Source organism: Nicotiana tabacum, chromosome 9, assembly GCF_000715075.1.
Source record: "Nicotiana tabacum cultivar K326 chromosome 9, ASM71507v2, whole genome shotgun sequence".
In the NCBI taxonomy this organism is placed as follows: Eukaryota; Viridiplantae; Streptophyta; class Magnoliopsida; order Solanales; family Solanaceae; genus Nicotiana; species Nicotiana tabacum.
Window position 1 is genome coordinate 97,470,511 of NC_134088.1, and position 13,761 is coordinate 97,484,271.

A 13,761-nucleotide genomic window follows, 5' to 3' on the forward strand; every position below is an offset into this window, starting at 1 on the left:
TCTTAACTGTATACATAAGAGGCAAAGTTTGGCCCAGCCTTAGCCATACACCTCCGCTTCCAATTTTAGCTAACAGCTCAAATCTGTTGAAACCTAAAAGACTTCTTCCCAAAGGTTAAAATATTTGCTTTGAAACAAAACAATAAAAGAAAAGGCTCGTTTTCGTTTTCATCACAATTGTTTTCTCGGTAAAAATTTACCTGCATAGGATATTTATACCAATCATACTAATTTACCACGATTAGCTAATAAATTAAGGAGAAAATTTATATTATTTTACTATCTCCTTTTAATGAACATTTTTAGCCGTTCTCCAATGGTTAACGCCCCATAGATCAGATCGTGAACTTTTTCAGATTTTTAGTTTCACTTGGTTGGGGTAAAGTTTCTGCCTTCCACCGAATATAAAAAATCTGAGAATTGCCCCCTAAACCATATTTGTAAAAACACTCAATACGAATAAGTTTTTACCTTTTCTTTTTTACTTTTTGAATATTAATTCTTCACCTTTTTGGTGAATAATAGACTATAAAAGGAAAGTTCAAAATAAAAGGAGCAAAGCCTATTTTTTTTTCTTTTAAAAAAAGACAAGTTCCAAAATTTGGAACTGAATAATCCCAATTTAGCTAGGACTTAGATTGCGACTCACAAAGTACCATAAATAAAACAGTAAAAAGTTACCAGACCGCATGGATTTGGATTTGGTTATGGTTTTATTTTGGAGAAATTAAGTTTTAGAAAAGACTTCGGCGTTTTGATTTATTTTTCTGAATGATTTTCTGGAAAAAAATTTTTAGTTTTTGTGAGAACTTTATGGGTTTGTTTTCAGTTCTCAAATTTTTGGAAGGGGTAGGCTTAATTAATTCCAAAATTGTAGTAAGTTGCAAGCAAAAAAAATTTTAAAGCCAAAGAGGAGATAATTTATAAAAGGCACAAAACCTTAGGGCATTATAATCAAAGCGTTATATTCCTATATTTTGGGTCTTCTTTCGCTTCAAACTAAGTGAATAGCTAGGTATATTCGAACTCAATAACTTTATATTCTTGACTTCTGTTTATTAGTATGGTTTATTCTTTTCTTAGTTTATGTTCAATTACAATTTTGGTCAGGTTTCCCATGCATGCTAGTAATGTTTTATAGTAGCCCACTAGACATAATTTTATGTTTTTACGTATTAGAAATTAAATTTAATGGAAAGTGTTGAAGAATCATTTGTTTCTTTTGTTTTTATTTTATTTTATTTTTTGGATTAAATATATAACTGGTAAATTGTACAAATCCAGTAAATCTGCTTATGAAGAGATAACTAGTTTATAATTGGACTAGTAATTCAATTTAAAACATTGATCCTCCTTCAACGCAAAAGTGTGCCTTTATTAAACGGGGATGGAGATATTTCGAAATTGGTTCAACAATTTTATCCTAGTTTGGTTGGTGAATCAATAATCATAAAATTTGACCATGGAATTAGTTATAATTTTTACACACATATTCAAGGCATTAAAAATTGAGTCAAGTTAAAGAGGAAAGGAAACATAAAGTTTCTTTTGTTTTTCATCGAACCTTACCTCTAGACTACCTAAAAAGGTCGCATCACCAAGGACTATGGTCAGATAGATCAGATAGATTCCATTATCGTTAACTACAGGTTTCGTATTCGAGCCAACCCTAGGATTGAAAAATTTTCTATTAGGGAGCGTTTTCCCCTTACATGACACGAATCTAAATTAGTCGGGTCAGGATTCTGAATACCCGATGGTTATGTGGGTAAGATATTACTACATTTTTATCTGTGTTGTTATTGAATTTGAACTATTATCTTAAAATAAATTAGGGAAAAATGATCATAACAACCTATTTGGTGAGGTCCATTATACATATATATATATATATATATATATATATATATATATATATATATATATATATATATATATATATATATATATATATAAAATCGTCTATTATTTTTGGAAGCGATTAAAAATATATATTTCTTTACAAATTATGGGCTAGGCCCTAGCAAAGCTCCAATTTTGTTAGGTGTTTAAGCCCGAGAATCTCATTTACATGCTAAGTCTGGCTTATATCACCTTCTTTTTGTAATTTAGTTACCTACCTAAGTAATGAAAGGCCTTATTTAAGAAGAGCTTTACACTTTGCTTGTGTATTCCACACTTGAAACAGCAAAGAGTGACTACTCTTTGCTGCTGAAGGAGGAACTTACAAGGCATAAAAATTCCTTCTCTATTGCTATTAGCTGGCGAGTGATTGAGAATTTTGAATTCTTAGTGTTATATATATACTTGAAAAGGGTAATTCTTTCATTTCTATTGGTTTTGATTTTTCTCAATTCAATCTCATGCTTATCTATTTTCAGTTTTATTTGGTTTTTCCTCAATTTGCCTTGTCTTGAGTTTTCACCCAAATCTCACATGCACACACCTATTGTAGTTTGCATTTTCGTTTTGTTCTTTCTAAATTATGCCTATTTTTATGAAGTGTGTGTTGGCTAGAAACTCTACATAGAAAGGTGCTGTTGGGGTTTTAAGGAACCAGATCATGCATATGTCAAGAATAATTTGCTTCAATGTGCAAGTCAGAAAATACATTTTCTGCCATCAAATATATCTGCTAGAAACATCTGATAATCTACTTAGAGAAACAAAATAATTCACTCTTGTGGTTCGAGATGGATATATTTTCTACTAAGATCATAGTTATATACAACAAAAATTTATACTGTCTGTGAACTGTGACATAACTTGTTTCATGTGTTAGTATTAATTACATAACTTGTTTCATGTGTTAGTTTCTACTAATATAAATTGTTTCACTGAATAAAATGTTACGGTAAACTCTTGATTTACAATCCTTCAATATAAAAATAAATAAACACTTTTCAGTTTGAAGGAACTATTACATCCATTCAAGAATTTTTCTTATTAACTGTAGAAAGAACGGTTTGGTGAAAAGATAGCACTAGTAAATGACCTTTTCTAGCTTTTTGGGGGTTATTAAGTTTTAGATCTCTCGTTTTTTACCAACTTACCCCACCTCAACTATTTCATCAAGTACTAGTTTCCTTATCCACTAAGATTTAGACAATGAAACCACCTAACATTTTTGTTTTTAGATTAATGTTACAATTTTTTGCCAATAGAACAAAAAATTTTACACACTAATATTTTTTTGTCTGCATGTGTTTAGTTTCAAATTATGTACTATCAAAAGAACAAGAACTAACACGTGGTTAATGTGGTTTGTAATTCACAGATTTGGTTGCTTCCTCCGAGAGTGAAACATGGATTTCACTACAAAAATGATTCTCAACAAGGGAAGATTGATCATATCAACAATTTCTGGATTTTTGAATATCATCACATGCTTAATCATTCAATATTTCAATGTAGATGCTAGAAACATACTACTAAGTTTTTACAGGATGTTTTCATCAAAATTTGAGTCATCACCACAAACAACCACACCATCCATATTATCATTCTTATTTACATCAACTCCATATTCTTCTCCTTGGATGTATTCAACTAACGGCGATCTGATAGGTTCAGAGAGTGGTGTTTTCATGGCTTCAAAAGAAGACCTTCAACTCTGGCAATATTAAAAATCTAACACGAAAAATAAACCTACACGTCGAATCAAGAAATTGAAAAAGAATATCCACCAACAATTCCATCTTGGAGAGGAAAATTTCCTGGAGATGTACCATGGTCTCTCTCTAGACAATATGTTGATGGAAGATTAATCCTTAGAGAAGAAACTATGGAATATTATGAGTACCTTGAAGCCACTCGAGAAAACGGACGTCTAGTATTAAATCTACTAGTTTTGAAAGGTGACATAAAATGTCATCAACATAAGGATATGAATGGAGGCCATTCTATTAACAATGAGGAACATGAAATCACACAAGATGACATTATCGATCGAGGGAAGAAGAAAATTTTGATTCAAGAAGACATACAAAGGGACTTAATGATCAATGAAACTAGAGAAGATAACATTAGCCAGATTTTTCCTAATGAAGATGGAATGACATCAAATTCTTGCTTGTTAGATGTTCCAACTTTGTGTGATAGCTCTGTGGACTCATTAGTCCAACCAAGTCCAGCTCTGCTAGTTGCATAAAAGAGTTGTATGAGGAAAAAACATGTTGGTCTTTTGTATTTTCCTTTAAGTTTGTTTAGATGTCTTTTGTCCTATATATGTTTTAATTTGTTATGAGTAACATGTCGGGAAGTATAGAGCGACGTACTATATACGTCTTTTGTCACGCAGTATATGTAGCTCTTGTATATGAAAAACTAGTGTATTAGCCCGGGCTTCGCGCGGTTAAAAAAATGAATTTATCTTTTTGTAACCAACCACCTTATACGTATCCTGATTGCAATGGATTGTGTCCTTCACTTCTACCGTCTGGGAAAACCAACCACCTGCTATGCATACATTGTTATGCTATATGAAGGAAAACTGCTTCTTGTATATGTATTTGCTGCTGGGAATGTTTTTTAAAAGAAAAATGGCAACGGTTAGAGAAGAGGTTAGTATTGATTAGGACACAACCTTAATAAAGAGTTTCCATCTTTTCAAGTTTTTCTTTTTAAAAATTTTAATATAGAAAAAGGGTAAAATTTGAGAAAAAAGAAAAATATGTATTCTTGTCTTAGAGAGTGCCACATAACCGTGTCTATGTTCTTCAATTATATATATAGATTGTTGGAATTTCTCTTTTATTCTACATTCTACTTCTTTAAAGTAATACATAAATTCGCCCATAATCGATCACTTTATTTTCTACCTGTTACTCGTCACAAACTAAAACATAGATAAAAAAAACATCTACACCTACATATAGAGATATACTACAAATTAGCCTGTGCATGTTTTTTCCTCCTACTTTTTTTACGCATCTAGAGCTGAACTTGGTTGGACTAGTGAATAGTCCAAAGAACTTGATGTCATTCCATCTTCATTAAGAAAATCTTGCTAATGTTCTCTTCTCTTTATGTTCCAAACAAGGCCCATTGAACATCAAGTCCCTTTGTATGTCTTCTTGAAAGGAAATTATTTTTTTACCTTGATCGATTATTATTCACTACATAAATAATTTTTACAATATAATCGTCACATAACTAGCATATGAACCACGACCTTTGGGTTGTAGCATATAATTACAGTCAGAAAAGGTGACCACTATTCAAACCAAAAGAAAAGGTGACCACTGTATAGACGGCCCCTTAAAGTTGGTTTCAAATTTTATTTTAACCCCTTAACTTAGTCTGTTTTCTATTAAATATTTAATCTTAACATAAATTGTGTCTATTAGACACAAATGCTGAGGTGGCAAAGTGAGTGTATCACACTTCTTTTTGAGAGCGTGGATACAAAATATTGAGTGTCAATTGAAGATTAGGCTATAATTTTTCTTCCATCTCCTTTATCTGGCTTCTCTGCAGATATCACCCCACCACGCCACCTCCATAGCTACTGTCTTCATTACCACCTCATTCTCACCTCCATCGTTTTGGTCAATTCCTCCGCATATACTTTCACAGTATAAGTACTTTTACCTCCCACCGAACTATCACTGTGAAAATCACTTCGAACTCCACCACCTCTCCACCATTAGAAATAAAATTTCGCATCATAATATCAAAATTCCACAGCTTATTCAAACAATTCCAGACTAGATACTCCCAAATTCGCAATTTCAAGTTGGTAATTTATAAATTTCTCATTAAAGAAGAAATCAAAACACCAACATAATAATACTCAGATGAAATTGAAAAGGAAAAAAATAAAAATAACAGAGGATAAAGAATTGAAATAGAGGATAAATTTCTTCAAGGGTTAGCGTCTTATTTTTGGACAAAAAAGGTTCTTGGGAAGTTCCACCGAAAAAGTAGCCAGTAAGACTCCATTAATGGAGTATGATCATGGCTTTAAAACAAATGACAGTGATGGGCTTTCGCCCGAGGAACCAGAGGGGTCAACGACACCGGTGTGGAACTTCACCTACTGTTGTTCTCTTAGACAAATAATAGAAAAAATGGTTAAAAGAGAAGGTTTACTGGTGAGAGAGATTTGACAGAGAAAGGGACAGAGTGATGATTGGGAGGGGTTCATTTAGAGAAGAAGACGATAGGAGGGGCAAGGTGGAGAAGAAAAAAAGTTTTGGGGGTACATTGTTAATATATTATTTGGGTTAAATACATGTGTTGTTATTTGATTTATTTTTTTGCCACGTCATCGCGTTTGATTTCACGTTGTTACTTTTGTCTACGGGTGATTAGACGATGGCTTAATAGGCACAGTTTATGTTGGGATTAAATATTTAATAGGAAACAGTTTAAGTTGAGGTGTCAAAATGAAATTTGAAGCCAACTTATAAGGGCTCTATGTGTATTTGGCCTTTTATTTACGAAAGAAAAGCACGTAGTCCATTTCTATATCTTACCATAGGTATTGAAGTTTGTGTCCTTCTTGCGTCATCAATTTGATCTTTTGCGAAACCGTATATTTGAACATGCCTGAAAAAATAAAGGTTAAAATATCACTTTTCTTTACCACCAAAGTGTGATATTTATTGAGTCCAGATCAAAGTGTGGTTCTTTTGGACACACGAGACCGAAATAGGTGAAAAACAAATTGGTAATCTTTCTATATATAACGTCATTTTAAAGAGCGTTATGCTTTAACGTTAGTTTTGTCCGTTAAGGTATAGCGCGGTAAATAACCGCGCTATACCCAATGTTTGCATTTTAATGCATAGCGCTCTAAACAAAAGCGCTATATCTGTTTGCATTTTTAGTAAGACCTGCTATGTGCCCCCCCTTTCTGTTTCTTTTTTGTTTTTTATTATTTTTTTTAATTTATTTTTTCCACTATGGCTACCCAAATCTTTTTTTTTTAATTCATTTTTACCATGTGCCCACCCATGAGGAAATTGTAGTTTTTTGAACATTACATAGTAGTATTTGAACATTGTAGGAATAATTTACTCCATTATTATCGTAATTTTTAAAATGTAGATCTAGTTTATTTTTCAATTACTTTTTACTTAAAACCAAAATCAAATCAAAATTTATCGATATTTAAAATTAAAAATCATAACAAAATCAGTTTTCTTCTTTAGTTTGAGTTGATCTTCGATTTGATTTGATTTTTTCATATTACCTGAACGCCTCAACTCAACAAAGAGGTTAAAATTTTCATGGTACTAGATCTACATTTTAAAAATTATGATAATAATGGAGTAAATTATTCTTACAATGTTCAAATACTACTATGTAATGTTCAAAAAGCTACAATTTCCTCATAGGTGGGGGCATGGTAAAAATGAATTAAAAAAATAGATTTGGGTAGCCATAGTGGAGAAAATGAATTTAAAAAACCAAAAAAGAAAAAAGAAAAAGAAAATTAGTGCCATCAATGGAGAGAGAGGGGGGCATATAGCAGGTCTTACTCAAAATGCAAATAGATATAGCGCTTTTGTTTAGAGCGCTATGCATTAAAATGCAAACACTGGGTATGGCGCGGTTATTTACCGCGCTATACATTTACGGACAAAACTGACGTTGAAGTATAATGCCCTTTAAAAGGGCGTTATATATAGAAAGGTTACCAATTTTCTTTTTCACCTATTTCGGTCTCTTGTGTCCAAAAGAACCACACTTTGATTCTAAATTGGTATTTATTATACTAATTCGAAATCACCTACTAAACTGACAATCATAATTTCATAATTCTAAACTCAATTAACTTTCAAAAGTACCGCAATCCTAAACTGCCCTTTAGTCTGCGCTACATCTACAAAAAATTCTACTTTACTCTACGTACACATTCATTGAAGAAAAGCATGTAGCTTTATCCCCTTTAAGTATAAATTCTTTAAGTTCTTATTAGAAAAGATTAATCATGTGAGCTACAATTTGACAATTGTGAAGAGAAAATTGTGTTTTATTCAATTATTGGATTAAAACTGGAAATGATACTTCGACAAATTTCAATCTCCAGAATCCAGCGCTTACAATACTTCTAGATCTAAAAAGATTCACCCCAATCAGCTACAGAAAATTAGAGATATTTCGAAAATTAAGGAACATTTTGTCACGACCCCAAATTCCCTTTGTAGGATGTTGCGATGACACCTAATCTCTAAGATTAGATAAGCCTATCAATGCAAAATAATAATAAATATTTGAAATAAATAAACTACAATTCAAACAATTTCAACTCCCAAAACCCGGTAGAAATAAGTCACAAGTTTCTAAAAATTTATTCTATATGTCTCTATACATCAGAGTCTAAAGCAAATAAGGAAGACAACATAGTAAGATAGAAGGGGACTCCGAAGTCTGCGGACGCTGGCAGATATACCTCGAAATCTCTTCGTACAGCTAGTTTACTAATGCGTGGTCTGATAAGATGTACCTGGATCTGCACAAAAAGATGTGCAGAAACGTAGTATGAGTACACCACAGCGGTACCCAGTAAGTGCCAAGCCTAACCTCGGTAGAGTAGTGACGAGGTCAGGTCAGGCCCTACTGGAGAATAAATAATGGCATGGTAAACTGTTTAAACAATATTATAAGATAAAATGACAATGAAAATGAATCAAGTAGTATGTCACATTTAATTACATCAAATAATGGCAAATAAATACCTCATGGAAACAAAACAGAATTATTTTCAGCTTTAAGAAAATCACAACAATAATCAAAAGCAACTGCGGTCATAAATCAATATCAACAAGGTCACTTCCGAGGTACCGCCTCGTAGTCCCAAATCATAAATAAATTCACAATATCTCATTTCCTTATTGTCATACCCCTTTTATGCCCCCCAAAACGATAATGTGTGTTATGGATGGTGGGTTAAAGAGTTTCTCTAATTAAAGTGACAAACTTGGTTAGGGATTATTTTATTTACAGAGTCGCCACTTGGAATTGAGTTTTGGGTGTTCCAAGTCACCTTTTATTTGAATCCCTAGTCAAAGGAAGGTTTGACTCTATTATTATTGGTCTGCAAAAATAAAGTTCGGATAAGGAATTCTGTTGACCGGGGAGAAGGTGTAAGGCATTCCCCGAGTCTCGTGGTTCTAGCACGGTCGCTTTATTGACTACAAATTGGCTTTGATTAAATTTAGACATATCATGATTTATTGGTTTTAATATTTTATCTATCTATTTTTAATTACTAAAATATGGAATTATCTCTTTGAAATGGATCACGTGTGTATAAATTTGTTTTATTTAGTTCGCAAAAATCATGTCATGCGTACGTGTACACAATTAATCACGCTTTATTATTTACTAAGATTGTTTTTGGTCAAAGTTACGCGAACGCGTACCTTGATTTATTTTGAGAATCATAATTATGTCACGCAAACATGTACATAATCACGATAATAAGTTTAAAATGCGCCTAAAAGTGTACTAGCGGTATTCATTATTATTCCTAAACTTTGAGATTATTGTAAAGTCACGTGTTATGGAATTATTTGTGGGATAAGTATATGATTTTAGCTATTTAAAATCGTAGTGTCATTTACACTATGTGGTTTCCGTTTACACCTTAAAAGTTAACTATTAATCTAACAAATAAAGACACTATTTTGACAACTATATGAAGCACGTAAATAATTCACGTTAAGAGATAAACAAGGCTATGTCTAAATAATTAACAAAGCTTTTTAACTTTAATTAACAGTTCACATAACTTTTTATTTTTTTTTATTTTTTTATGTTTAAACTTTGGGTTTTAAATTAAAAAGAAAAACATATACTTATTCAACAATTTTCAAATAAATTAGAAGGCCAAAAATAATAAAATATTCTATGTGAACTAAACATGTAGATGCAAAATCAATAGCAACAAAAAATAATTAGCTAAGAGGTGACCACCCCGATGTAGTATTATTATCAAAAACGCTAGAAAACAGAAGCTGACCTTTAAATGAATCAATCAAAGACCTCAAACGCAAACCTCGAACAGGGGTCCTCGACAACCTTGACGGACTGAGCTCAACTTAAAAGAACAACAACAATTAATGAAGGTGGAGCTGCTGCGTTATAGTGAAAGAGAGCTGGCCGGAGATGGTGAAACTCCGGCAAAACGCCGGCAAGACAGTGAACTAGCGGAAATGCATTTACATGGCTTCGGAACTGATTTTAAGAGTGGAATGGAGAAGCCACAGCTGCTGCATTTTATGCTGTATTTGGAGGGCTTTTGGAGGCGATTTCGTGGCAGCAACTATGGTGGCTTTAGAGCTGCGTTTTTGGGGGCTGAGTGATGGTTTTTTTTTCGGAGATCAACTATGGTGCTTTGGTTGTGTTTTTATAGCCGAAACAGGTGGTATTTTTGGGATGGTTTTATTGTTGGCTTTTGGGCGAAGAACCTCCAGTTTTCATGGTTTTTTTTACTACCTTTTTAGAGTGATTTCAGCTGTCCCCTTTTGAGTGATTTTTGGACCTCGTTTTTAGCTCAAATTTACTGCCAAAAGGGTTCTGGTTTGTTGGCGTTTGTGGCTGATTTTGGGCATAGGGTTTGTGAGTGGGGGACAAGCATGGGGGACAAGGGAAAGTAGAGTGGGAAAGATGGAGTAATAAGTGAGATAAGTGGGGGAAAATTCAAGCACAGTCAAAAATTAGGTGCTCACAGCATGCCCCTCTTTGCTTGGAAACATGAAAAGTTTTCAGGCAAAGAAAGGATGAGCAATATGACTAATTTTTTGTCATACCGTTATTCAAAAGAGAAATAAAAGAAAAATGTGCAACCGAGTCCTGGTTTTGGACAATCTACATATCTCGGGTTATAAGAAAATCAGGTCGCGTGTAGTTCAAGTAGAATGATGGAGTGATGAGTTCGAGAGTCAAGCGAGGTTCCGTCGAGGCTCCGGTCCGTGGCCCTATTATTACATCAAAATCTAAAAGGAACTAAACAAGCCTATCAGCTATGAGTTACAAGATTTCTATCTATAAGTCTTCTGAAGCTTGATCTTGAGTCTTGCCTGGTTGTTCATGCAAACTCTGATCTGAACCTTGATGCTTGCTAGCTGTAGGTGCTACTTCATTCTTCTACGGCCTCTTCTGAGCAAAACATGAAATGTGAAGCTCGTAATTTCAGTCATGTTTTGAGCAGTCTATATCCTTTCCATCTGCTTCTGCATTCTGGATTCACTTTTTTTTCTTTCCTTTTCTTTATTCTGGATTAAGAATTCTTCTTTTGGTCATATTGAACCTTGTGCCTCGAGGTAAAACCTGCTCAGACACCAAAACAAACAAACAAACGAAAATTTTCTGCCCCAATTTTCACTAGGAAAATTTTGTGAGTTATTGTAACAAAATTCTAAACAACTTCTTTATTGAAAGCAATAAATAAAAGAAGAAAAAAAATCGGGAATGGTGTACCCTGAAAAGATCATTATGATTTTTTGTGTTTTTTTTTGGACGGTCCTTTATCGTCCAAAAGAATGTCTCAACTAAGGATTGGTGTACCTTATGTTGGGAAAATGTGGCCAAGAAATAGTACAACCTATATTGGCAATGATATCAGGGAGTGGTGTATCCTGCATTTAAAATCAAATCAATTAGGGAATGGTGTACCCTATATTTGAGAACACAACTAGGGATTGGTGTACCCTATACTGGTAAAGAGATCAGGGATTGGTGTACCCTATACCGGTAAGAAAATGTAATCAGGGGTTGGTACCCTATACTGGTTTACCGAAAAGAAAATGTAACCAGGGGTTATTACCCTGTATTACCGAAAGAAAATGTGTCCAGGGGTTGATACCCTATATTATCGAAATAACTGTAACCAGGGGTTGGTACCCTGTATTACCGAAAGGAATGTAACCAGGGGTTGGTACCCTGTATTACCGAAATGAGTGTAACCAGGGGTTAGTACCCTGTATTACAGAAAGGAGTGTAACCAGGGGTTGGCACCCTGTATTACTGAAAGGAGTGTAACCAGGGGCTGGTACCCTGTATTACTGAGAAGCGTAACCAGGGGTTGGCACCCTGTATTACTGAGAAGGAATGTAACTAGGGGTTGGTACCCTGTATTACTGAAAGAAGTATAACTAGGGGTTGGCACCCTGTATTACTGAGAAGGAATGTAACCAGGGGTTGGTACCCTGTATTACCGAAATGAGTGTAACCAGGGGTTGGTACCCTGTTTTACATAAAGGAGTGTAACCAAGGGTTAGCACCCTGTATTACTGAAAGGTGTGTAACTAGGGGTTGGTACCATGTATTACTGAAAGGAGTGTAACCAGGGGTTGGCACCCTGTATTACTGAAAGGAGTGTAACCAGGGGCTGGTACCCTATATTACTGAAAGGATGTTGAATCCCCTGGGCGAAAAGGTTCTACCTAGGTTAAACTACGAAAAGCAAACCTGGGCAGAGAGTACTTTTACCCGAAAACATGAGCTGGAACCCCCTAGGTAAAAAAGTTCTACCTGGGTTAAGCTACGTATAACAGCTTGAGCGAAGAGTACTTCTACCCGAAAATATGAGTTGGATCTCCCTAGGCAAAAATTTTCTACCTGGGTTAAGCTATGAAAAATAATTATGGGCGAAGAGTACTTCTATCCGAAAATATGAGCTGGATCCCCCTAGGCAAAAAAGGTTCTACCTGGGTTAAGCTACTGTAAAACATATGAGCAAAAAGTACTTCTACCCGGAACTAGGAGCTGAATCTCCTTAGGCGAGAAGGTTCTACCTGGGTTAAGCTACGAAAAACAGCCTGAGCGAAGAGTATTTCTATCTAAAAACTATGAGTTGGATCTCGCTAGGCGAAAATGTTCTACCTGGGTTAAGCTATGAAAAACAAGCATGGGTGAAGAGTACTTCTACCCAAAAATATGAGTTGGATCCCCATAGGCAAAAAAGGTTCTACCTGGGTTAAGCTACTGTAAAACATATGAGCGAAAAGTACTTCTACCCGGAACTAGGAGCTGAATCACCCTAGGCGAGAAGGTTCTACCTGGTTTAAGCTACGAAAATGGGAGGTGTGGACAGTAATGATGCATGCTGCAAATAAAGAAAAGTGGAGATTTTGAGGAAACTTACCTTTGATGACATTCTCCCTTTGAGAATCGCCATTCTGCACTAATTTGATCCTGCTTCAAACAAAGAAAAATTTGTGAGTTTTTAAAGTGGTGGTCAGTTTGTGGCCTTGATGCCCTGAGTAGTTTGAATTCACCACTCCGCTGTCGAAGAACTGATTTTGTCAGTGTGGTACAGAGGTTTTCGGATACTCTGTATCGCTTCTAGAGACATTGTCTTTCTAACGTTTCCCCTGGCTATTTCATACCTGGATGTCCATGGTACCGTTAATCCTTGTCCCTAAGGCAAGGCAATTTTCCTTCAAAATCAAATTTAGTTGTCTTGCACCCGGAACCAATTTCTGTCTGTAGTGCTCATCAACTTTTCTCATGAAGCAAGTCTTGCTTAGGCGACCTTTTCAGTTTCTTTGAGACACTTTGTCTGCCTTATCAAATGAGATCACAGATGGATTCCTGCCTTCGTCAATGTCGTATATGCTCCAAATTGTGCTCGGTATTACGAGAAAACTATAGACAGTTTTGTAGCTATTTTTGCTTTGCTTTTGATGCAAGATTAGACCGAAAGAGAATCTAAGAAAAATTATGGAAAAGAATAGAAGAGCAATTGGAAGTGAAAAAGGAATTGTGTCTAAATAAAAGGTGTCCCTTTCGGGGAGAGAAATAAGG